A 25,079-nucleotide genomic window follows, 5' to 3' on the forward strand; every position below is an offset into this window, starting at 1 on the left:
AGTTGCTGGTGGCAGGAAGAACAGCAAAGCTTTGCTCAAGGAAGAGCTATTATAAAATAATTGTAATTAGTGTGATAATTGTAAATGGAGCAGAGAGAGAAGCTCCATTTCTTCTGCAGAATTCAGGACTCTATTTGCATTTGAAAAACAATCTCATTAGAGCAGTACATCAGACTATAAGGTATTTTCCAGGAAAATATTTTAGAAGAACCATAGCAATCTTGTGCTTGTGTGCATGCAGACACAGATGCACACTCTTAATTTTCCAATTAAGAGCACATAGGTACTTTTTCAATTAAAAAGCACTCAGAAAGTGAAATAAACTGACCACTAAATTTAAAGAGGAAAAGACTTGTGGAAAGCTATATGGAAAGGTTAAGAGAATTGAGGAATTAAAACCTTGTAAAAATAATTGAGTTAAAAACTTTCTAAGGGAATTAGTCCATCTCATTGATTTAGGTAGTTATAAAAGTAATTACATTTTTCAGGAATTTTAATTGGGTGGCTGCAATCAGATGCACATGGGGATTTCCTCCTGATGCTAGAGTTGCAATCAGCATGTTTAATTCATCGATGGGGTAGGTGAAATCCCCCAACCCAAAGGACCACCATGCATCTAAAATCGCCCTCAAATGGCTTCCTATTTTTCATTTTCCTCTTCCAAGGCTTTTTACTCTTGGCTAAACCTCTTCACATATTAGGCTACTTATTTAGTTTCTTTCCTCCTTACCCTCCCCTCCTTTATACATATTTCATAGTTTTCTCTCTGGGTTCAACAATCACAGAAAATAAAACTGTTTAGGACTGAGAGAATTTTAATGACCATCCTGTGCTATTCTCTCATCTTAAAGGTAAGAAATCCAGGACAACATTGATTAATTTTCCCAGGATTATGCAGCTGCTTAAAGGCAGGAGTGGTAAAAAGCCTAGAACCCAGGTGCCTTCCCACTGGCCTCCTACTTTGCTCTTCAACAACTTTCCCCGGGGCAGCTCTCTTTTAATTTTTCCTCCTGGGGCCTCTGCCAGTTCACTAAGGCGCACCTTTTGACATGGAACTGAGAACAACACACACACAATATGTTTATACAAGGGCCACCAATGCCCTGGTTTGTTTCCTAAACACATTTTGTGGCCTTTTGACCTACTTTGCACATTGGGCATATATATGTCTTACTTTAAGTAGGCTGACCCAAATGCCTTCCCGCTATGAGAAGTCTTAAAATAGGAAAACAGAAAATCCTCTATTTAAAAAAAAAAGAAAAGAAAACAAATGCCAACAGCAAACTAGAAAAGTCATGATCCCATCACTTTTCCCACCACCGTAATCATATGCTATACTTCCTCCAGGCTGTTCTCCTAGGCATTCCTTTTAAATGTCATTGTTATCTGTCCTTAGCCTGACTTAGCTGAAACCAAGTGTTGGAATAAGTTAGTTATACAACTGTCTTGCTCTTCCTCAGAATTGGTGGAAGCACATCCAGAGAGCACCAATACATCTAGAGCCTCACCCAGCACATGGTTTGGGGAGTGGAAAATTACTTTTGTCATTCTGTGGTTGGGGGGGGTTGTGGCATAGACCACTACTTAACTATTTAATATTTATATTCCCTTTTACTTTACTAAAAGAACTCCAATTTTACTTAAAGCAACTCAGTGTGAAGCTTAAAAATGATGCGTCTGCAGCCCCCTTTTAATTAGGATTGATTATATAAAACAGATTTGGTGAGAAGATGTAAGCAAAAATCACAGGATGGCATATTGCAAGGAATGCTCTTTGAAACATACTGGCTCACTCCATGTGTTTGCTCTCCCCACTTCCTCCGTGCTCCTACCTGTATGGTAGATGTGATGGCTGGAGCTGCAGAAACCACCCGTGACCAGGAGGTAATCTTGAAGATGGAAACTACAAATTAAGGAGGTTGGCAGCTGGAAGAATAAGGTGGGGACAGCGATGATATTTTGATGCTACTATACCAGCTCTGGACTACCAATTTCCCAACTTTGTTATTTGAGAGAAAGGTATGTGTTCATCTTGTTTAAGGCACACGTTCATTAGATTGTTTTTTTTACTTGATGTTAAAAATTAATGATACAGGATCCCAATATCTATGAAATGCTTTCAGAGAACGCCCTCTTTGGATTCGCTAATGGTTCTCCTAAGTCTTGATCTTTAGTTACTTGGGGTTTCCCAGGCCTCTCCATGCACCCCATGCCTTCCTCATTGGTGCCTTGACAAGGCCAGAACCTCACCCCCTGGACTCCTTGGGTTTTAGTTTCTGGACTCCCAGGGCTGGGCCCTTTTCCTCTTACCTTTGTTATTTTTTCCAGTGGCATTCCCTGAAAGGGCCCAGCTCTGCCTGGAACCTGCTGATCCTTCTAAACCCCACCGCTCACTCCTCCTCAATTTAGTTTGTACACCTGGCTAGGAGTCATCCTGGCCAACTTTCTAATAACTGCTTAACAGAAGATTTACATGTAATATTTCTTTCTTGAAGATTTACGTGTAGGATTTCTTTGAGCCCTGGCCAGTTTTGCTCAGTGGATAGAGCGTCAGCCCTCAGACTGAAGGGTCTCGGGTTCGATTTCGGTCAAGGGCACGTATCTCTACTGCAGACTCCATCCCTGGCTCTGGTCCAGGTGTGTGAGGGAGGTAACCAATTGATGTTTCTCTCTCATATTGATGTGTTTTTCTCTCTCTGTTTCTCCCAGTCCCTTCCACTCTTTTTAAAAATGAATGGAAAAATATCCTTGGGTGAGAATTAACAACATCAGCAAAATAAATAAATAAATAAATAAATAAATAAATAAATAAATAAATAAATAAATAAATAAATAATTTCTTTGAGCACATCCTCTAGAATGGGCTCAAATTTATCTTAAATTTCAAGATGTTTTTCCCCTTCCCAACAGACTTTATCAAACTGAATAACTAGTTCACCATAGTGCCAGCAAGGAGTAATCATGGCTGATTAGACCCAGCTGAAAAATCTATCCACAGGTGGCTAATGAAGAAGATTTTGTTTGTATGAATTTTCCCCCCAAAGGTTAGCCATAGAAATAGAGAGGCCCTTATTCCATTTTTTAAAAAAATGTGTTTTGATTGATTTCAGAGAGGAAGAGAGAAGGAGAGAGAGAAAGAAACATCAATGATGAGAGAGAATCTTTGATTGGCTGCCTCCTACATGCTCCCCTGTCCTCCACTGGGGATTGAACCTGAGCATCTACCCTGACTGGGAATTAAACCGTGACCTCATGGTTCATAGGTCAATGCTCACCCACTGAGCAACACCAGATGGGCACCCTTATTCTTATTTTCTTATTTTTACCCACTAACCTTTCTTGTTGAGTTATGATTCTGGCAACACACAGGACTGCAATCTTGAGAGTCCAGATTTACTTACTGGATAAGTGATAACTTTTAAACCAATCTAAAATATCCAACTAGTGAATATAAATTTTAAAGAAAGGTAAATTATTAAATAACAGCATTGGTGCCTGGGTTTTAGTGGTAAGTAACATTCTTCCCTAGGCTATCTCTGAGCAACATTAGCTTGTGATTATAAATGAGCCTGGTCAAGTATTTTCTCCCTGGATCCTGGTGCTATCCTTAACCCAAGCCCCTTAGGAAATGCTCTCCCTGGTCCACATTCCCTACTACTAAAGCTTTCAAGGACAGTTGACTAATGTGATTTAAGTTGGCTCATGTGTGCTCCCACTTCCATAAGAGCCCACGTTGAGACAGGAAACCATGGGAGAGAACCCCTTGGCTGCACCTGAAAAGAATGAGTCAGAGAAGAACGACTTGGAGGGGATGGAGGGCTAGATGCACATCTCTCTGCACGAGTGCCCCAGGCTCAGCTCGCAGAGATTCATCAATACTGGCAACAAATTGGGAGCTGGTATCAAAGACATCACTGGGACAGTTCTAATTCTAAAATGTGGGCCCTGAATGGCTTCCTTCTCTGCCTTTAACAGGGACTGCTCAGAAAATCTAACCCAGAGATTACATCATTTCCCCCTTGGGATTCTCACTTGCCTTTCTGTATCACGCAGAGCAATTATGCACACGCATACACCCCAATGTTTACCTCCATATTTTATCCCCACCACCTGTCATGACTCGGCAAACAGAGGACATTCTGGCTACCAGGACTCCCTCTCAGAATTATAAACAACAGCAAGACATTACTTTCTCTAACACAAAGGTAAAAGACAAAAGGAAAACCAGTTCAAAAGCAGGTCAGGTGGAACTATTGGTGTTTCCTTATTGCTGCTCTCAGACTTCCCATATTTTCTTTGATTATAATACATGGTAACAGATGGTAATATTCCTGAGTACTGATTCTGGGCCAGGCACCCTGCTTAAGCACATTCCATGTTTTATCTCACTTAATCCTCTTTACAAATCTATGGATTCACATATAAGGAAGCTAAAGAAATTAAGTAACTTATCATTGCGTAACCTGCTTCTGAGTCCAGGTTTATCCTATATTAAAGTCAGGATTCTTAGCTACTACACCATTATTTTTATAATGGAAAAAGTACATGCAATTAAAAAAGGTGATAGATGTTGAGACTAGAAACTTTAGTCATGGATTTATCTTAAGGAGTTGTACTGTTCTAAATATGAGAGGGTATGTGGTATGGTGGTATATATATATAGCATGGTGGTTAAGAGCCTGGATTCTGGAGTAAGAGCTCATGAGCTCAACTTCCTAGCCTCTCGACTTGCTAACTCTGTGACCCAGGGCAAGTTACATAACTTCTCTATGCCATATTTTCTCAGTTTATAAAATGGAGATAACAATAGCACCTACCACAGGGTTATTGTGAAGATTAAATAAGTTATATTATGGAAATGCTTAAAGAGTGCCTGGTGTATAGGAAGCACTATGAAAGTATTTGTTGTTTTGTTTTTGTTATTTTATTCTAAGAGATTTTGAAGCCTGTCTTGTATTCTCCTAAAAAAACCCAACAATTTGAGCTATAAATCTCCTAAGCTCCTGCATCAAGGATTTTAAGAATGAGGCTACCTGTCTTTCTCAATGGAATAAGCTGTAAGGTAAGGGGTGATGAATGCATGGTGATCAGTCTCTTTCAGGGCTGCATGGCTGTGCCTTGCAGGGAGAAGTTTTAACTGTGCAAGCAAACCTTAGAGCAAAAACATCCTGTTCATCTTTTTTCCCCCTTTGTGTAATAAATTTAATTATTATTAAAATCATTATGTTATCAAAGTTCCAGTCATTATTTTTAAGAGCTGGGAAGAAAAATGTCTAGAAATTACCAAATAAAACTATTTCTGCAGCAATTATTTCTGCTGCAAAAATAAAAGTACAGTATATGGAAGAAGAATATTTCTGCAGCAGAAACAATAATTGCTTAATATTATGTTCAAAAAGCAAAGTGAGACTTTCTGATAATAAGCAAATGGATGAGTACAAGAGCTTGAGTTTCATTGTGGGAAGAATTTCTAAGGGGCTCAGGTTTTCCAAAATGATGGTCCCTGCTCAGAAGCTAGAGAACATGATCTTCCAGCTGATGTCAATGGCTCCCAAGTTGAGGCCCAAGGGGGGTGGGGGTGGGGGGAAGAAATATCAGGTGAAATCAGCTAAATGAATCCAATTGGGGAAAAACAGAGACAATGGTGGCTCCTTTGGTCTGCAGTGGTCGGCAAACTGCGGCTCGAGAGCCACATGCGGCTCTTGGCCCCTTGAATGTGGTTCTTCCACAAAATACCACGTGCGGGTGCGCATGTACAGTGCAATTGAAACTTCGTGGCCCATGCGCAGAAGTCAGTATTTTGTGGAAGAGCCACACTCAAGGGGCCAAAGAGCTGCATGTGACTTGTGAGCCGCAGTTTGCCGACCACTGGTAGGGGAGTATAAATAAAACAAGTAATGCTCTCCCACTTCTCACCTCTGCCCACTGTCAAGTTCTCCTCCAAGCCATAGTACTTTCTAGTCTAGACTCTGGGAGCTCTCCCTCTCTAGGGCAATGGCTCAGCTATTGAACAGCTCTTACACTGAACTGACATCTGCCTTCTTAACTTGTACTCCTTGCGCTAGCTCTGCATCTTGGCAGGGAAAGACAAACTTATTCTGTCTGTGACACTTGAGTCTTTAAAATATTTACAGTGACATGGTGTTCCTTTGGTTGACTATTTTTTCTTCTCCAGGCTAAATGCTATTATATTAATTATCTCTGATTTCCTGATTCTCACCATCCTATTTGCTTTGCTCTAGTTGGTCAATATCCCCCAAGAATTGTGGTACCTACCACAGAACCCAGTACTTCAGTGTGGTCTAACCACAGCCCACGGAGGACCAGGGCTGCCTATGATCTCTAACTCACTTCCTTGCATGCAGTCAAAGATTGGGTAGGTTTTTTTCAGCAGACACATCATAGTGTTGGAAAATATTCAACCTGTAATTAATTAAAGTCCCCAGTTCTTCCATATGAACAAACATTGTCCAGGTAACTCATCCATCCTGAACAGCTGGTTTTCTTTTTTTACCCTAAATTTAGAATTCTGCAATTATCGCTGATACATTTCATTTTATTGAGTTAGACAAGACACTCCAGAGTGTCTAGACAATTTTGAATTTTGTTTTAGTTCTGTAGCTATATTCTCCAGCTTTGTGTCATTGTAGGTTTAGTAAAAATGCCATTTAATTCATTGCTGCATTGCCAAAATGAAGCAAACTTTTCTGACATTATTGAAAGTGTAGGCTTGGATACACAATGCAGAATGACTTCTAAATTAGTTTGAGCAATTTATAGACAGCTTTTTGAAATTCTCTCCAACCCACCTGAAGAAGGCATAAGGCACACAAAGAAGAAAAAGAGGCCTCTTTAATGTGGGAAGTGAGCTGGGGGCGGGGGGGGGGGGGGGAACAATACAGAAGAAAATGGAGGCCCTACCTGCACCTTCCTCCCTAGTCTCCTGTCCCTGGTCCCAGGATTGGACCCTCTTGTACTCTGATCCAGATATCACCCCTTGGGGCTGGATGAGGCTGATGATATGTTTATAACGCCTCCTAGACCGGCGGTTCTCAACCTGTGGGTCGCGACCCTTTCACAGGGGTCGCCTAAATACATCCTGCATATCAGATATTTACATTACGATTCATAACAGTAGCAAAATTACAGTTATGAAGTAGCAACCAAAATAATTTTATGGTTGGGGGTCACCACAGCATGAGGAACTGTATTAAAGGGTCGAGGCATTAGGAAGGTTGAGAACCACTGCCCTAGACCATGACTCAGCCTGGGTACCCAACCTCCCTGTCCAGGAAGATCCCAGGCCACAGATTACATCAAGGCATCATGTTAACAGGATGGACATCAAATGCAGCAGCTCCAGGCTGTGCAAGACTCAGCCCTTCGATAGTTCTTCAGCTTCCTCTTCCTCCCTCTTCCTTCACTTTCACGGGATCAGTATCAGACAGAGAAGGAGCTGTTCCCTCGTTGGTTTATTTCTTCCTATTTAGACCTAGTTAGAGAAATTGGGGCCTCACTTTTATGGGCTTAATGTTGGGAAAACAAAGCTTACTAATAAAACTAAGGGAAAAAAACCATTTTATGGCCAGGGCCTGCTGACCAGTATGTTTTCTCTGATACAGCTGAAATGAAAAAATACCCTCTAAACCTGAACATTTTCGGTCTGACTTTTACAGCTGCCTTCCCATCATAATCATAGTCTCTAGGAAATTCTCTTACTTGGGCTCATATGGGCTCCTTTTTCCTCCTATTCCAAGGTCAGGTCATAGCAAATGGAACTTTAAAAAATGTCCCACACAGTCATCAGAGTGGGAGGCATAAAGCAAGAGAGTAAAAGACCATATTTAGCTGCTGGCCCTAGAATCAGGCCTGGATTTCAGTAGTGGATTCTCTATGTAACAGCCATGTAATCCTGGGCCAATTACTTTATTTCTTTGTTCCTCAGAGACGGATAAATAAAAATTGAGTTGATGTAATAAGAATGAATCAAAAGTTTGTAAGCTAGTTAGTACAGTGCCTGGCATCTATAAAGTGCTCAATAAATACTAGTTATTTTAAACTAGTCTTCTAAGATACACATAGATGTGTATGTGTATGTGTGTATATATATTTGTGTGTGTGCATGTTTACATTCAGCTTTGTTTTTCTAGTATTCATTTTTTGCTTTGATCTGATACAATTAAGAAACATGGCAACAGTTGTCTCCAGATTTTCAAAGCCTGAGCATGTCAGTAATCTAGAAATCTAGATTCTTTTTACACTTGAAGAAATTGAGGCCCAGGAGGAAAAGGGAGCTTTCCAAGACACACAGCGAGTGAATGGCAGAACTAGGACTCTAAACCAGGTAGCCAGACTCCCAATTGTGTCCACAATTAATGCCCTTTATTTTTCCCCCCCCCCCAAAAAGGAATCAGAATTAGCTTCCACTTCCAGCCTGGCCAGTGTGGCTCAGTGGTTGAGCATTGACCCATGAACCAGGAGGTCACGGATTCGATTCTCTGTCAGGGCACATGCCTGGGTTTTGGGCTCCATCCCCAGTAGTGGGCATGCAAGAGGCAGCCGATTGATGATTCTCTCTCATCACTGATGTTTCTATCTCTCCCTCACCTTTCCTCTCTCTGAAATCAATAACACACACACACACACACACACACACACACACAACTTCCCACTTCTAAAGCCCCTGTTTACTAAGCAGCAAGGGATCATGGGGAAAAAAATCAACATAAAACTTGGAACTGAATGGGCTTAGATTCAAATCCCAATTCTAACCACTTACTGCTTGCAAGTAACTTTAGCAAATTGACCTCTTTGAGCCTCAATTTCTTTATCTGGCAAATGGGGTTATTTACCCCCTATTAGTAGTTTTTATGATGCATAAGACATACCAACTATGAAAGCACAGTGCCCAGTATATTGGGATGCCAATCCCACATTGGCCCCCTCCTTAGAGGATTCTTACTTGGTTCCACTGATTTGGGTGCTCTGCTGGAAGCAAGCCACCGCCAGGTACTAGTGAGACGGGAACATGTTTGAGGGGAAAAGCAGCCGTTTTCCTTGCCGTGAGTGAAACAGGGACATGTAGTTTCCCTCAAGGCCACTGGTGAGCATAAGGTTGTTTCCTAGAGGACATCAGCTCAGGAAGTATGCCAAGACCCACGGTTACTTACCACAGGGAAATTGTCTCTAGATTGTTCAATGTCAGGCCTTGGCTGTATTGGCTGGCCTTGAGGCACCAGGATTATGTGTCCTAATCCTCAAAGTCTATTAGCATCTAAAAGCAGCTTTTGCTTTTGGCACTGGGAGTGTTGATTGCCACAACCTTCTGTAGTTAAGCTTCCTTATGCATTAGGTATTTATAAATATTTATGGAAGGATAGAAGGAAGGGAGGGAGCGAAAGAGGAAGGGAAAGAAGAGAGGGACAAGAATTGGTTCAATGATGCAACAGTGATAGGCCCTTAAGAACTAAGAAATAATGTTTTATTCTGAAAGTTAATCTATACAATCAATCCATAATGGATCAGATCAGAATATGTAACGTCATCTTAAAGCAACAGTACAATTCTTAGCCAAATAAAACTTTTATATCAGTTGTTCCCCAACCTAGCTAATGATCAGAGTCACTTGTGCTCCCTGTAAACATTCAGACTCCTAAACCCCCCAAAAGATTCCCATTTCTTTGTAAACCCTCCAGGTACTTTTGTGGCAATCAGCCCCACTCTGGCCAGCAGACCGGCTTTGGGAACCACAGTTAGACTGCAAGAGGTCTGGAAGGATTTACACATAAAAAGCAATGTGTAGGTCAGAAAAGGGTTGGCCAGCCAAGGGAATGTGGGCAAAAGGGCACATCTGGTACACTCTGGCTCATGCAAACAGGATTCTGGAATTGGGTTCCCTGCCAGAAACATCTAGACCATCTGGAGAGCAGATTCCTGTTGAGAAGATAGCAGAGCTGATGAGCAGAGCCTGATGTTAAGCATCTGAATGGTCTAACTCCCCTTGTCAAAGTCCCCTGCTCACTGAGCAACCTTCCAATAATCTCTCTCCCCTCACAATTGGTATAAATGGAGAAAAGGGGCAGATCAGGTCAAATGTTTCCCACGGTAAATTAATCAACTGGCATTCTGGTTATATATCAGTCTCTTGTGAGTGAGTATGAGTCAGCATCCCTGAGTCTGATCAACTCAGAGCCTCTGCCAAGATCGAGTTTCTGAGGCTGCACAGCTGAGGAGCTGACCCTGGACCCAGTTGATGCAGCAGAGTAAGTGTCCCATTCAGGCCCAGGAAGCCAGCCAGCTAGCTTCTCCTGGGGAAGGGAGGAACACATGTCCCCGGGGACACACTATGGAAGACTTTTCTTGATAATATTACATGTGCTTTACTGGGAACATGCCCTTAGAGCAGCGGTTCTCAACCTGTGGGTCGCGACCCCTTTGGCGGTCGAACGACCCTCTCACAGGGGCCGCCTAAGACCATCGGAAAACACATATATAATTACATGTTGTTTTTGTGATTAATCACTATGCGTTATGTTCAATTTGTAACAATGAAATTGGGGATCACCACAACATGAGGAACTGTATTAAAGGGTCGAGGCATTAGGAAGGTTTGAGAACCACTGACTTAGAGGAAGGGGTTAGGGACTTAGAAGAATGGTCATTTAAAATACTTCCTCTGTTCTCAAAGGGCCTTCATATGTATTAGCTCATCTGACACTTGCACCACCCTGGGAGGTAAGCCAGACACATATCACTATCATTCTTATTTCAGAGATGAGGAATCTGAGTTTACCTCATATTCAAAGTGAATGGCACAGCTAGAACCAGAATCCAGATTTTTTTATTCTTATACTCTACTCAGTTCCCCTCTCATTTAATAATGAAACTACCCTAAATAAAACCTTAAAGGAGCAATCGAAACACCTGAATGGGATAGGGTGGGACTGTGTTTGTATGTGTACGGTGAGCTGGGTTAAAGGTACATACCGAGTTGACAGAGTAGTAGAAGAAAAACCATATCAGTGGTGGTGATAAGAAAGCACATCAAACACTTTTTTCTTAACCAAGAGAACTGAGACATGATTCAATTTAACAGATTATTTATTGAGCACCTATTGTGTGCAAGGCCTGTGTGCTAAGTGCTCCCGAGAGGTGTAGAGCATAGGAAAGAACATTTACCAACATGTGCTTTAGTGTGGTGAAGAGTGACTCCACCCCCAAATATTTTTTCTTCTTTAATGGCAGCATCAAAGAATGCAGTCCACACGCAGGGTATTTAAAGAGAGGCGGGGAAAAGGAGACCGGTAGTTGAGAAGTTGACTGTGATTATGACTCTAGCAGCCAAGACAATCTGGAAATGAAGGTTTGATAACATCTCATGATGGATGGATGGATGTTCATGCAAAATTCTTGGGGAAGTAAAAAAAGAAAAAAAAAGGATGCAGCTTCTTCAACATTTTTCCATCATTGTATTTTACCTTAGGGCTTTAGGTCCTTGGTGACTTCACCAGCAACAGTTCCCCAAATAAATCCTGCTTTATAAAAAAATGCTTTTTATAATTGCATGCAGACAAAATCTAAACTCCAGAGGTGCAGGAATTATGAAAGGGGTGACTCCCTGAACTCCTCTTGCTCCTGCTCCTACAAACATTTCTGCACGAGCCACAGCTGGGACAAGGTGCTCCAGCCAGACCTGTTAATTAGCCCACAGACACTGCCATGTGGTTTGCTTCAGCGCTCATGTTTTCCTAACTGCCTGATTCCGTTTTCTCTTTATAAATCTGCATGTTTTGTTGTGAGCGCTCTGGGGTAGCAAAGGGAGAGAGAGCTGCCTGTTCCCCGCTGGATCAGTTCATGTCTGGCTGGATCAGCCTCCCACCCCTCTTGCTGATTCATCAGGCTCAGTCTATTCAAACAGATGGGGCTTCTATTTAGGTATTTTAATAGCATGTAGTTAAGATACCCTATTGAGAGTCTGATCTGACAGAGGTATGATGAAGTGTTGATGTGCTGAGAAACCAGGCTCGCTAGGCAAATAATTTCTTCCCAAACCATATCATCTGAATCAATTCAAGCAAGTATTAAGTAAGGGCCTTACTGTGTGCCAACCATTGTGTTAAAAGAGCCAGAAAAGAAATAGAATGCTTGGCCAACAAGCCTTTAAACATGTCTTTCCCTGGGGAGAAAACGTGCATGGATGGATGTCTTTGTAATTTGATAAGCATCTTTGACTGCCTACTGTATGCAAGGGGTTTGAGCAAGTAAGCAGCTAAACGGTCAGGGTAGTGGCCACACCTCTTTTGTACCAAGCCTGTATCAAACAGTTAAAGAGAAAAGTGGCTTTCTATTGCCTCATGATGAGAAAAATGAAAGACCTAACATGTATTGAGCATCTATATTGAATGATCTTCAATGCATCACATCCCCTGGCACTTGTTACTGCCCTAGCTCTAAGTGATATGTGATATCCACTCTCCCACTTTGCAATGCTTATCCAAATCTGATCTTTTTTTTTTCTTCTTAAGAGCAAATCTGACCTTCAAAGACCTTTGCTCCCAACCTTCAGGGAATAACATCCTTCCTTTATAGCTTTTACTGTTTGTTAACAACATGCCTTTTGGATCTCTAATTTAGTACCTAACCGCTTATACTCTCTTGTATTGATCTCTAATCTTTCAGGTTTGTGAGACTTGGAGTCAATACTTCTATAAGCTCTTTAAGGGTAAAGCTTGACTTATATTTGTTCAGTTAATCAATATTGGTTGAGCACCTACTTTGCACCAAATCTCCATTGTGGGGGAAGCAAATATAAGTTTTAAAAGATTCCTGCTCTCAAGGAGCTCACACATACATTTGCTACTCTGAAATGGAATCAGAATCTCTTTCTGGAAAGCACTTAGCATAGTACCAGACACATAGTAAGTCTATAAATGGACACTATTATTAGTTATCATTTCTCTAAGACTGGATTGAAGAGTGAGAAGTAAAGATAAGAACTGGGAAAGGAGGTTACAAACTGTTAGGTGGCTTTTGGAGGTATATAATAGAAACCCCATCTCAAATGGCTTAAACAGTGAAGGAGATTTATTGGCTTTTCCAATTAAAAAAGTTCACATTTACACCTAACGTCCAGAGGAAGAAAGACTCCATCTTTTCTGGCGGCTCTCTTAAAAGTGATGAAACCTTTTCCCTCAAAGCCCCAGCAAACCTCCCTTCTCATCTTAGCATACAAACAGTCCCAAGCCTTTTTTCCTCAAACCATTCCTTGACCAAGGCATGCCATGGATTGCTTGGCTTAGGCTAGATTCCTGACCCAGGCAGGCACTGGTAAGAGGATGAGATTACATATCACTTAGGATGATTTGCTTGTACTGCAGTAAATAGCCAACTCCCACATCTCAACAGCTTAATACAGCAAAAATTCTTTTCTTGCTCACTACATGCCAGCGGAGATCAGCATGGGGAGCTGTACCATATGGTCACTCTGGGACCCAGGCGGATGGAGGCTCCATCTTGACACATGCTTTAGCAATTACTGCAGCAGGGGGAAGGGGACCTGGTGAATCATACACGGGCTCTTAAAGGCTTCTGCCTGGAAATGACATGCGTCACCTCTACTCACATTTTATTGGCCAAAGCAAGTCACATGGCCACACCTAACTTCAACAAGCTAGGAAAGGTAATCCTACCATGAATCTAGAAGTAGAATATTTACTAATTTCCCCAGTTAATTACTACAATTACCCTTGGTTCAATCAGGACCAACTGTACAGATGACTTTATAGAGTTAGCTTCTCCAGAAGCACATGCACTTCCTTGGAAAGAAGATCTGTTAGCAAATATCAGGTAGTATTAGGAAGGAAGCAATGGATTTTGACTAGGCAACCAATAATGCTTATTACAGAAGATGTATAAAGACAAACTGATCTCAGACATGAAAGATCATGAACAGATTGGTAAAGATCAAGAGGAGAAGCAACCACTGTAGCCATCTAGAGGAAGAGCCCAGATGAAAATAAGCAGCAGGGCCAGTGGCGCATGCACTAGTCTCTTTGCTGCTACATATCCCAGCCCAGGCATAGGAGCACAAAAAGCAGGTCAGGAAGATATGTAGGAAGGATAGATGATTTGCGGGGCCTTGTGGGAGGTCTTGGGATGTTAAAATTGGAGAGTTAAAAGAGTCAATGGGAAGCCAAGGGATCATATAACCCAGAACCAGTGGCAGTCTTAAACTAGGTTAAATATTTGAGAAATAACCTATTACAGTAACAAATCCTTGTGGTACCGACAGATGACATGGAATTCAAATGATGGGAAATGGAGGGCAGTCATTCTGAAAGAGACACAGAAACAAATCTGGGGCTCTCTTTTCCATTGGGCCTTTTTCATAGGTGTTAGAGAAAAGAGGTTTCCGTGGAAGAGGACAGTCTGAGTTTACATTAAAGCCTTGTTTCTACCCTGGGGAGGCAATATAATATGAAAGAACTCTTCTAGATCAGCAGTCTGGAAACTTGGGTTTGATATGGGGAAATCATCATAAACTTCTCTCAACTTGTTTTCTCAGCTGAAGAAAGATGATAACAATGCCTCCTCTACCTCCCTCAGAGATTGAGGTGAAAATCAAGTGAACTAGGAAAACCCTAGATACGTGTATGCATGGGATTACAACACAGATGAGGGTCGGTGGGAAGAGCTGAGGGGTTCTAGGTAATAGGTGAGACAGTCTGAGACACCACCTCCAACTAAATAGGCCCAAAGGGAAAGACAGAGTAAAGAGGAAGTGGGGTATCAGCAGGCTGACAGACATTGTCTAAGTCAACACTGTTAACTGCAAGGGATGGAAACCCAATTCAAACTGGACTGAGAATAAAATGAAATGTATTGACTCACATACCAGAAATAATTGCAAATAATTGCAATCCCATGTGGGGTGTGCAGGAGGCAGCCGATCAATGAAAATAGCTTCAGGATTCAGTTGCTTACGTGTGATGGTTGGAAATCTGTCTCTGTCCTTCTCTAGTGTCTGCCTTCCTGTGTGGGTGTCATTTTCAGGAAGCATGTCCTTAGACGATGACAAAGATCGTCCCCAGCAACTACCACTTATGCTGGTTAGTTACCTAGTAGTTAGGGTTAGTTTAATAAACCATAGTAGGAAGGAAGAATGCCTTTTTCTTCATTTCTACAAAAACCCTGAAGAAACTATTATTGTCTGGCCTGGATTGTCTGAATCAATCACTGTGACTGGCATCAACCCCAGTTGAATCACATGGATGAAGAGTGAGGAGAAATGCAAACCATTGAGGAGCAAATGAAAACTATCCATATCCTTCACCAGAGGAAGTAGGCTTAAGGGGCTTATTTCAGAAGTGATGACTATAGAAAAGAGGACACAGGGCAGAGAAGGGAAGAAATCAAGGCAAAGGGAAAGTAACACTTTCTGGAGATAGGCAAGTTTAAAAAGGAGTTATCAGCCCAGCTGGTGTAGCTCAGTGGTTGAGCATTGACCTATGAACCAGGAGATCCGGTTCTATTCCTGGTCATGGCACACGCCTGGGTTGAAGGCTCAATCCCATGTGGGGTATGCAGGAGGCAGCCGATCAATGATTCTCTCTCTTCATTGATGTGTATATCTCTCTCTCCCTCTCCCTTCCTCTCTGAAATCAATAAAAATGTATTTTTCAAAAAAAGGGACTACTTTGCATTTTGGGGGATGGGGAGGTGATTTAATGAGACAGGTGCTCAAACGAGGAGATCAGACAAAACACAGTGAGGACATAGTGAAGAATTCCCAAAGTGGCCCAATGCACTGCTTGAAAAATAATAGTTTAGGAGGCAAACGAGCCACTGTCACAGGCTTTCAGTTAGTTCTTTGCTTGATAGGTGGTTTTGTCCTGACTATAGGAGGGGAAGGACAGAGGGAGGGAAAAGACTGTCAATTTTGAAGGAGCTAGACTAATGCTGGAGATATGGACAGAGATGTTCATAACACTGCCATATTTTTATAGTTTAATGAGTCTCAGTGGAAAAGCAGCAGAGAAATGATCACTAAATGTACTGGAAGTTACAGCCTGTCAAAGAGCTGTGAAATGTGACTGCCATCCACAGCACGGTAGGTCCTCTCCGCCCACCCAATAGACATGAAGGCCCGCCCTCTCTTGGCTTTTTCCACCCTCCTACACACACATTATACCTGCACACAGGCACATAACAGCAGGAAACGATTCTCTTGGAACACTGTCAGATTCATTCTTTAGACCTCCCAGGTAGGTCACTACCCTGAAATGAAAAGCTGCCAGCCTCCGGTGTTTGATGCTGGTGGAATAGGGCCGATTAAACTGACTTCATACTGAGCGAATACTTGTGAGAGGCCATCTAGTTCTGGATCCATCCTCCGGATCTTAATGCCGCCATCACCACCAGTCCGGACATTGGTACACTTCCAAGCGTGTTCAAACAGAAGGGCCTCACTTCATGCTTAAGCAAATGACAATGTTAGCTGCTCTGATCCTGGACTTCAAGGCCTGACTGTATGATGGAGAACTGGAGCCCAGAGGTCACAGTTCCAGGTCAGCACTCTGGAAGGCCAGGAGGACTCCATGTCCCAGAACTGAATGTAAGGAAAGAAAATTCAAGACTCTTGAATTCTTACTTCGTATGCATAAATCCCAATACTCTGCCCTCTATAGTTGTTGCCAGGAAAGGCTCTCTGATCACAGATCCTAGAGTTCTGGTGCTCTCTGTTGACTCTCACATCCAAAACAGACATCTTGGTTACAGGGCCCTGCCCACTCCCCAGTGAATGGCAGTAATTATTGCACACAGAGCTTAGAGAGGTATTACTTAAAAAAAAAATAGCACATAAACATAGAATCACCATAATACCCAGCAATTTCACTCCTAAGTATATACCCCTCCCAAAATGAGAACAGATACTTACATACGCATACACAAATGCTCATAGTAGCATTATTCACAATGGCCAAAATGTGGAAACAACCTAAATGTCCATCAAAAGTGGAATGAATAAATTGTAGTATAGACACACAATGGAATACTATGCAGCCATAAAAAGTAATGGAGCATTGATACCTGCCACAATGTGGATGAACCTGGAAAACATGCTAAGTGAAAGAAGCCACACACAAAAGGCCACATATTATACAGTTCCATTTATAAAAAAATCTAGGATAGGTAAATCCATAGACAGACAGACAGACAGACAGACAGAAAGATTGGTGCTTGCTAGGTCTGGAGGTAGGGGAGAATGGAAAGCACCTGCTTAGTAGATACTGGGTTTTTCTTTTGGGGTAATGAAAATGTTTTGGAAGTGAATAGAAATGCTAGTTGCACAAGACTGTAAATGCACTAAATGCCAATGAATTGTTCACCTTAAAATGTTTCACTTAATGTTACATGAATTTCGCCACAAGTAAAAAACACCTGACTCAGCTGGCATATATCTTTATCCCCTTACACCCTCCCCCTTCTTTCTACCTGAAGGTGGAGGTGGATCAGCCATTATGTGACCATGAAGCAACAATCATTTATTAAGAATAGCTGAGCATAAAGATAAAAGGAAGCTGGGTCTTCGATGTTGTGAAGGAAACCATGGTATCATCAAATTTTTTAAAAATTGATTTTAGAGAGGAGGGAGAAACATTGATGCAAGAGAGAAACATCAATTGGTTGCCTCCCATACATGCTCTGATTGGGGGTTGAACCCACAACCTAGGTACGTGCCCTGACCAGAATCAAATCTATAAACTTTATGGTGTATGGGACGACTCTCCAACCAACTGAGCCACCTGGCCAGGGCTCATCAATTTTACTATGAGACAAAACTCCTAGTCAAAGAAATAGCAAAATGTTTGTTCTTTATAAATTTCCTCTTTAAAGAATGACCTTAACATAGACTAAGTGAGCAAAGTCACAAGTAAGCCTTGGGTTGGATGTATTTGTTACATGTCCTTTTGGTTAGCTGCTTTCACCAGTTGTTGAGAAAATGCCCTTTGCTACACAGATCAGCACTCACCATCTGTAAACACTCCAAACAGGAAGATAATTAATGCAAAATAGCATCACAAACATTAGGTATACAAGTAAAATGACAGAAAATAAGTCTTTTATATAAAGGTCATACTTTACTCTTGGACTAAATGAACATAATTATTTATTCATTCAATATGTAATGACCACTACTTACTCGGTGCCAGGCACTGAGCCAGGGAACTGAACCAGAATACTACAGTGAGCAAGGAAGATAAAGGTTCTGCCCTCATGGAGCTTACATTCTAGCGAAGGGGAGATACAGACAATAAACACATGAGCAATTTCAGATGGTATCTTATATATTAACTATGGGCCCAGTGCACGAATTCGTGCACCTTGAAAGGAACTGTGAGCTGAGAGGTTGCGGTAGGCACAGGGGCGGGTCTAGGCCCATCCTCTGTGACCCCCGCCTGGCCCCTCCTGCCACAGCCCCTGGTCCCCTGTCTGCTGGCAGCCCCACTCCCACTGCCGCTCACACCCGCTGACAACGCTGGCCCTACTCGCACCCGCTGCTGGCGTTGGAGCTGATGGTGCTGAGTGATCAGAACTGGTGCCGGGCACAGGGCTGGTGCTGGCTGTGAGTGTGAGCGGTGGTTCCAGCACTGGCATCAGGTGCAAGCAAGGCTGGCGCCAGCAGTGGATGCGAGTGCCAGGAGGGACCGCAGTGCGCAGGAGCAAAGAATTTCCAGTAACCACTAGAGGCTCACCCTGATGACAGCAACTGGTGCCCCACCTTGGTCTGGCACCCCCCCCCCCCCCCTCACCTGCTCCACCATCTCACCGTGGCCAACGCCTGCCATGTTCCGCATATGTCCCCTGGTGGTCAGCGCATGTCACAGCAACCGATTGTTCAGTGTTCTGCTGTTCGGGCTATTTCATATTAGCCTTTTATTATATAGGATGTACTGCATATAGAGTGTGCGTTTGCCACTCTCCTCTGATTTAGGACTAGGTCTTAGCACCTCCATCTCCAGAAAGACTTCACAGGGTGCGCAGGTTCCTCGCTACCAACAAGTCAGCAGCACTTTCAACCTCACAACACTGGTCTCAGTAGTGAGGAACTTCTCAGTTCCCTGTCACCATTGCTGACATCCCTACGTTTCACCCTACTTCAGGAAACAAACCAACACAAAGCACCTCACCACAACCACTCCCACCCCTAAAAGGGGAAAAATTAACCCAGCAAAATCCATTATTGTCCCAAGAACAAAGAGCCTGCAAACAAAACGAAGCCTAACTTTCTGGAAGAGGGTTGAGGAGGAGAGGAAATTGGCACAGCATTCAAGCCAAAAACTTGTATGGGAGGAAAAATGCAAATAATCACTAAGTACAATACATATAACTCTACTACCTGAAGAAAATGCCCTAGACCAGCGCTGTCCAATAGAGTAACATGCAAGCTACAAATGTGAGCCATATATTTAATTTCAAGTGTTCTGATAGCCACAGAAAAAGAAACCAGTGAAATCATTTTTAATAGTATATTTCCTCTAACCCAACATATCTACAGAATTATCTTTTTGACATATAATCAATATAAAAATTAGTAAGAATTTTACATTCTTTATTCCCATACTAAGTCTTCAAAATGTGGTGTGTATTTTATATTTATAGCCCATCTCAGTTTGGACTAGATACATTTCAAGTACTCAGTCATATGTGGACAGTGCAGTCCTAAACAAGGTATTCCCTTTTCCATGAACATTAAAGCTAATGGTTCCCCAGAATTGAAGCTCCTAGCCATCTCATTGGCTGTGCCCAAGAAACGATATTCTGGCACCCTCTACTGTTAGTCCTGGGCACACAGCCCTAGGTACCACGAACTACAGTGAACATAATTAACTAATTAAGAGAATGTATATATATTTGCAATTCAGGCAGGAACAAAATGACCAGACTTAGTGGAGAAAAGGCTATGTTCCCCTAGTGGTGATTCATCAGTCCATCCATTCATTCAACACTGAGAGCCTACTATGCATCAGAATCAATTCTATATGCTAGTATCCTGCCCTCAAGGAGCTTAGTCTTTTATAGGAGAGGCTGATAGACATAAATAATTAAATGAGAAATAAAAAAATTCATTTAAAATAGCAATTTTGCTATGAAGAAAATAAAACAGGAAAGTATGATCATGAATGGGAGAGATTTCCTTTAGATAGGGCAAAGAAGGTGGCATTTAGCTGAGAATGAAATAACAGGGACAAGAGTGAAGAATGTTTTATGCAGAGAATACAGTTGGGGCAAAGGCCTAAGGTAGGAAAAAGCTTGGCATATTTGCAAAACAGAGAAAATTTCAAAGTGGTTAGAGAGTAGTTAACAAGGAAAAGAATAAACAGTAAGAGAGCTGGTCAAAAGGTAGCCAAGGCCAGACCACTGAGGGCCCATAGAAAAGGGTAAGAAATTTAGATGTTATTCTAAGAAGAAATAAAAAAAAAAAATCAATGAAGGGATCTAAGGGGGTGGGGAGTTTGGGGATGAACATCTGATTTACGTTTTTAAAACATGTTGTGTGTGGAGAGTAGTCAACATCCTGTGAGTTGGGGGAATGTTAAGAGTAGAAGTAGGGAGACCAGTTGAAAGGCTGTCATAGGCTGGTAGTGGTCAAAGTAAGAAATCAAGTTTAGGATATACTTTAAATTTATCAGCAGGTCCTGTTAGCTCTACCTTCAAATTTAGATTTTATAAATTAGATTATATTTTGAGTCTGATAGGACTTGCTAATGGATTGGATGTGGGATGAAAAAAACACACAAAACTATGACCAACTATTAGACTTTCGGCTTGAGCATGTAAGTGACATGGTGGTTCCATTTCCTGAGATGGGAACTGAAACAGGAATAAAATCTGCCCCTCCTCCTATGTTTTCATCTTGATAAATGGAACGACCCAGTCAGAAACCTGAGCTTCATCCAAGGCACTGGCCTATGCAAGTCAACAAATCCATTAAATCTATCTCCCAAAGTTCCTCAAATCTGTTTGCGCCTCTCTATCCCCACTGACTTGGACAATTTTTTAGACCAAATGACTCACCAAGACTATTGAAATGGCCTTAAACATCTCCAGGTTTAAACTCCAACCCAATATCAATGCTACAAATTGTTCCCCTGCTTAAAATTCTCCAACAATATTTTCAAAGAGCAATTTGGCAATGTCTATCAAAGTTTAAAATGGACATACACTTTGGCTTTTATGATTTTATCCTGCAAAAATACCCAGAGAATGAAAATATGGGGGTAATTCATTATAGCATTTTAATAGTTGAAAAACTGGACACTCACCTAAATGCCACTAAATAAGGAAATTGTTAAACAAACCATCATACAACTATACTGTAAAATTCTAGTCCTTATTTTAAGATATTGAAGATCTAAATATACTGATATGAAGACCTTCATATTTTTAAAGATACTTTAAAACAAATAGCAAGGTGTATAGGATTGCATTTATTTAAAGATCATTGTAGAATATCTGTGCGTGTCTATGTTGTTTCTTAAAGGCCTAGCAAAGGCCTGGGATGACACATTAATTAAATTATTAACAACAGTTACCTCAGGGGTAGTAAGATTGGGATGGGCTGTGCAGAGAGTTTTTATTTTTTACTACATAGATCTTATTGGATGAATTTTTATAAATTTAATATTCATATGACAACAACAACAACAAACCTGTATGACTATCTTATATGCTGTAACATGATACAAGGCACTTTAGGACCTGCACCAGCCTTCTATCCAGACTAATTTCTCAGACTATTTACATTAGGTATGCAATAATGTACTCCTGTCGACAGGGAATGTGGGGCTGACTGTTGAAACTGGGTCATGTACTAGGTCTGTCTGCTTTGCAACTGGAATAGGAAAGGCAGCCTCTGGTGTTGAGGACATGAAGCTCTTAAGAGAAGCTGAGGGTACTTACTCATCCTGCGGAGGGCACAGCAGAATCAGCTCATGCTCTAGCTCTTCCAAGAAAGGAGGGCAATTTCATGACTCTCCCCTTCTCAGCCTATTTGGCTTTACTTACATTTTGAGAATACCTGTATTTATCTTGTTCAATTTATTTTGCTTCTTTTATGATATAAAAAGCCAAATGAATACATAGTAAATTTACCATAGTGCCAGTGTCTTTCTAAAAATCTTTTTCATTTCCCCAAGAGATTTTTTTTTCTTTTTTAATCCTCATCTGAGGACAGAAAGAGAGAGAGAGAGAGAGAGAGAGAGAGAGAGAGAGAGAGGAAGAGAGAGAGGTGGGGGAGAGAGAGAGAAACATGAATCCGTTGCATTCTATACGCTCCACTAGAGATCAAACTCACAACCCAGGTGTGTGCCCTGAGAGAGAATTGAACTGGCAACCTTTTGGTGCCTATGACCATGCTCCAGTCAACTGAGCCATACCAGTCGGCTTCCCAAGAGATAATACATGTGAAATAGCTTTGGTGGAAACAAAATGCTAAACAAGTAGAAGGTGGAATTATACTGATTTCTAAATTCTAAAGATTTTCTTATTTGTTTTTTGATTGTCATTTCTTAGTTACTTTTTAAAACTCAGGAATTAAAAAAAAAAAAAAAGGAAGTACATATGTTGTCTTTCTATTGTGGTCCTGGCTGGGAATCTAGCCATAAGAGCCAACTCGTAGAAAAGAAAATGAACTGCTCTTCCCAATCTTATTCCCATTTAGTCCAATTCTCTCAAAATGGTATCAAAAAAAGTTATGAAATATTCAAATATGTCTTTCTCATTCAGATGATTAGAAATGAAGTATCTTGGCAAGATAGGAAAAGAGAAGCCTAATTAGCAATTGTTTTTTCTGTGGTTTGCTCCATTCTAAACCAGGGGTGGGCAAACTTTTTGACTCGAGGGCCACAATGGGTTCTTAAACTGGACCGGAGGGCCGGAACAAAAGCATGGATGGAGTGTTTGTGTGAACTAATATAAATTCAAAGTAAACATCATTACATAAAAGGGTACGGTCTTTTTTTTTTTAGTTTTATTCATTTCAAACGGGCTGGATCCGGCCCGCGGGCCGTAGTTTGCCCACGGCTGTTCTAAACCCTAAACTGCCACCTACACTAGACCCTCAAATAAAATATCTTTCACTTGGTTTGAATTGCTGTAGCATATAAGAAGACTTTTTCTCTCTTTTTTTAGGTTATTATTTGGCCTCATTTTAAAATGTATTACCTCCATAAAAATATCAGAGCAGAGGAAATCATTGGTGATCCTAGCAAAATCCTCTCATTATTGACAGCTGAGAAACCAGCCCAGAAAGATTACATTAGATAACAGTATCACAGTGCAAGTATCTAGTTAACTGGTCCTGGGCCTAGAACTTAAGTCTCCTGACTTCCGGCTATGCCAAATTAGATAATTTCTTTTAATCATTCATTTAACCTTAATACTCCTTAAGGTGTTTTGGGGAAAGGGGGCATCTTAATAAGAAAAAGGCTTTAACTTCATGGGCAGGTAGAATAAAAGCATTTTCCCACCAGATACAAGGTTATGGATCCCCTGGAGCCAGGACTGTTTATACATGACCTTACTTACATACTATATAAGTAATATATTTTAGTGCAGTGGGAAGAGAAAAAAGTTCCTTTAAAAGCCACAGTTAACCTTCCATGCTGACTCCTAGAGGTGGGGAGATAGCTCCTTGGTTAAGCAAACATCCTGATAGGCCACTTTGGATGTGATAGGATCATTCACAGCACTGTTTGGAATAGGAATAAAATGAAGAACAAAGTTATTTCCTCTGATACATTTATAACATTCCAAGGCCTTTGGAAAGAAAGGGGTGATTGAAGAGAAGGAAAAAATGAGCCGAAATTTTAGCAAGATTTAAAGTCAGGATTGTACTTGAGGTGAACTCTGTGAGAATGGCAAGAGACTCATTTTAAGAACAAGAATGTATATGATCCACCCTTATATGCCTGGACTATGCAATGCTGAGACAAAAAAACCCTTTCATTGCCTGTCCCCTGCCCATTACTATAAGAACTTCAGTGAGGATCCGTTACACAGACTTGCATTGAGGACACTCAGGAGTCAGTACAGGTGGTGCAGAGGAGAGGTGGAGAAGCCAGGGAAGCAGGGAGGCAGACCAGGAGGGTATAAACCACCAAGCCCTTCCCCACACTCCCCAAAAGAGATGATACTGAAGAAGTATCCCATGGTGTTAGGATACAACTGTTCTATTTAAATCTTAAAGGACAGTGGGACACGTGGGTAGCTGACACTTGAGCTATACTAATACAGCCCATCTCGCTCAGAGAGGAGTTGCCGGCCATTCTTATAGGCTGTGGGTGGTAACAACTCCATATATCCCGAGGTCAGCAACACTGTGACCACATGTATGGACCAACCTTGTGTGAGTCTGCCCTTCTGAGAGCTGCTAATTGGGAGGGCTCCCATTTCTGGTCATCCTGTCACTGATTGGCTTTTCTCACCAGATTATTGTGCCACTCAACACCCATAAACCTGTTGGATAAAGGAATATCAAACTCCCTTGAGTCACTAGATATGTTATTGAAATGTGGGGTAGTGTACAAAATTTTATATATTAAGCTATATTTCCCTATTAATTTTGAGTATAAATTCAGAGATGTTTATATAAGGAAATGATAGATCCAGGATTTATAAAAGGAACACCTAAAAATCCTAGCAATAATATAAAAAGCTTACTTTTGTCACTCTTCTTTCTTTCTTTTTTTTTTAATATGAAACACTTCATGAATTTGTGTGTCATCCTTGCGCAGGGGCCATGCTAATCTTCTCTGTATTGTTCCAATTTTAGTATATGTGCTGCTGAAATGAGCACTGTCACTCTATTTCTTTAATTCTACCAAGTACCTTCTACATGAACTTTTTAAAATGTCTATTTGATTTCATTTTCAAAATGAAAATACCTTTTCCATTATAACTTAAGACCACTGTAATTCTCAACTCTAAATTATATACATCTTCGTATACCTATATCTACCTCACAGGTTATAAAGATTAAATGAGTCAACGTATGTAAAGAAGTTAGTGTCTCAACA

General features: G+C 41.3%; 1 non-coding gene across 1 annotated transcript; it reads right to left on the reverse strand.

Moving 5' to 3' along the window:
* Nucleotides 1-24,752: 24,752 nt before the first annotated feature.
* LOC132232020 (U6 spliceosomal RNA) lies at nucleotides 24,753-24,859 on the reverse strand. The gene has a single exon (XR_009452184.1). It is a non-coding gene; the product is annotated as a U6 spliceosomal RNA (small nuclear RNA).
* Between the last annotated feature and the right edge of the window lie 220 nt (nucleotides 24,860-25,079).

The sequence above is a fragment of the Myotis daubentonii genome, chromosome 3 (genome assembly GCF_963259705.1).
Source record: "Myotis daubentonii chromosome 3, mMyoDau2.1, whole genome shotgun sequence".
Classification (NCBI taxonomy): domain Eukaryota; kingdom Metazoa; phylum Chordata; class Mammalia; order Chiroptera; family Vespertilionidae; genus Myotis; species Myotis daubentonii.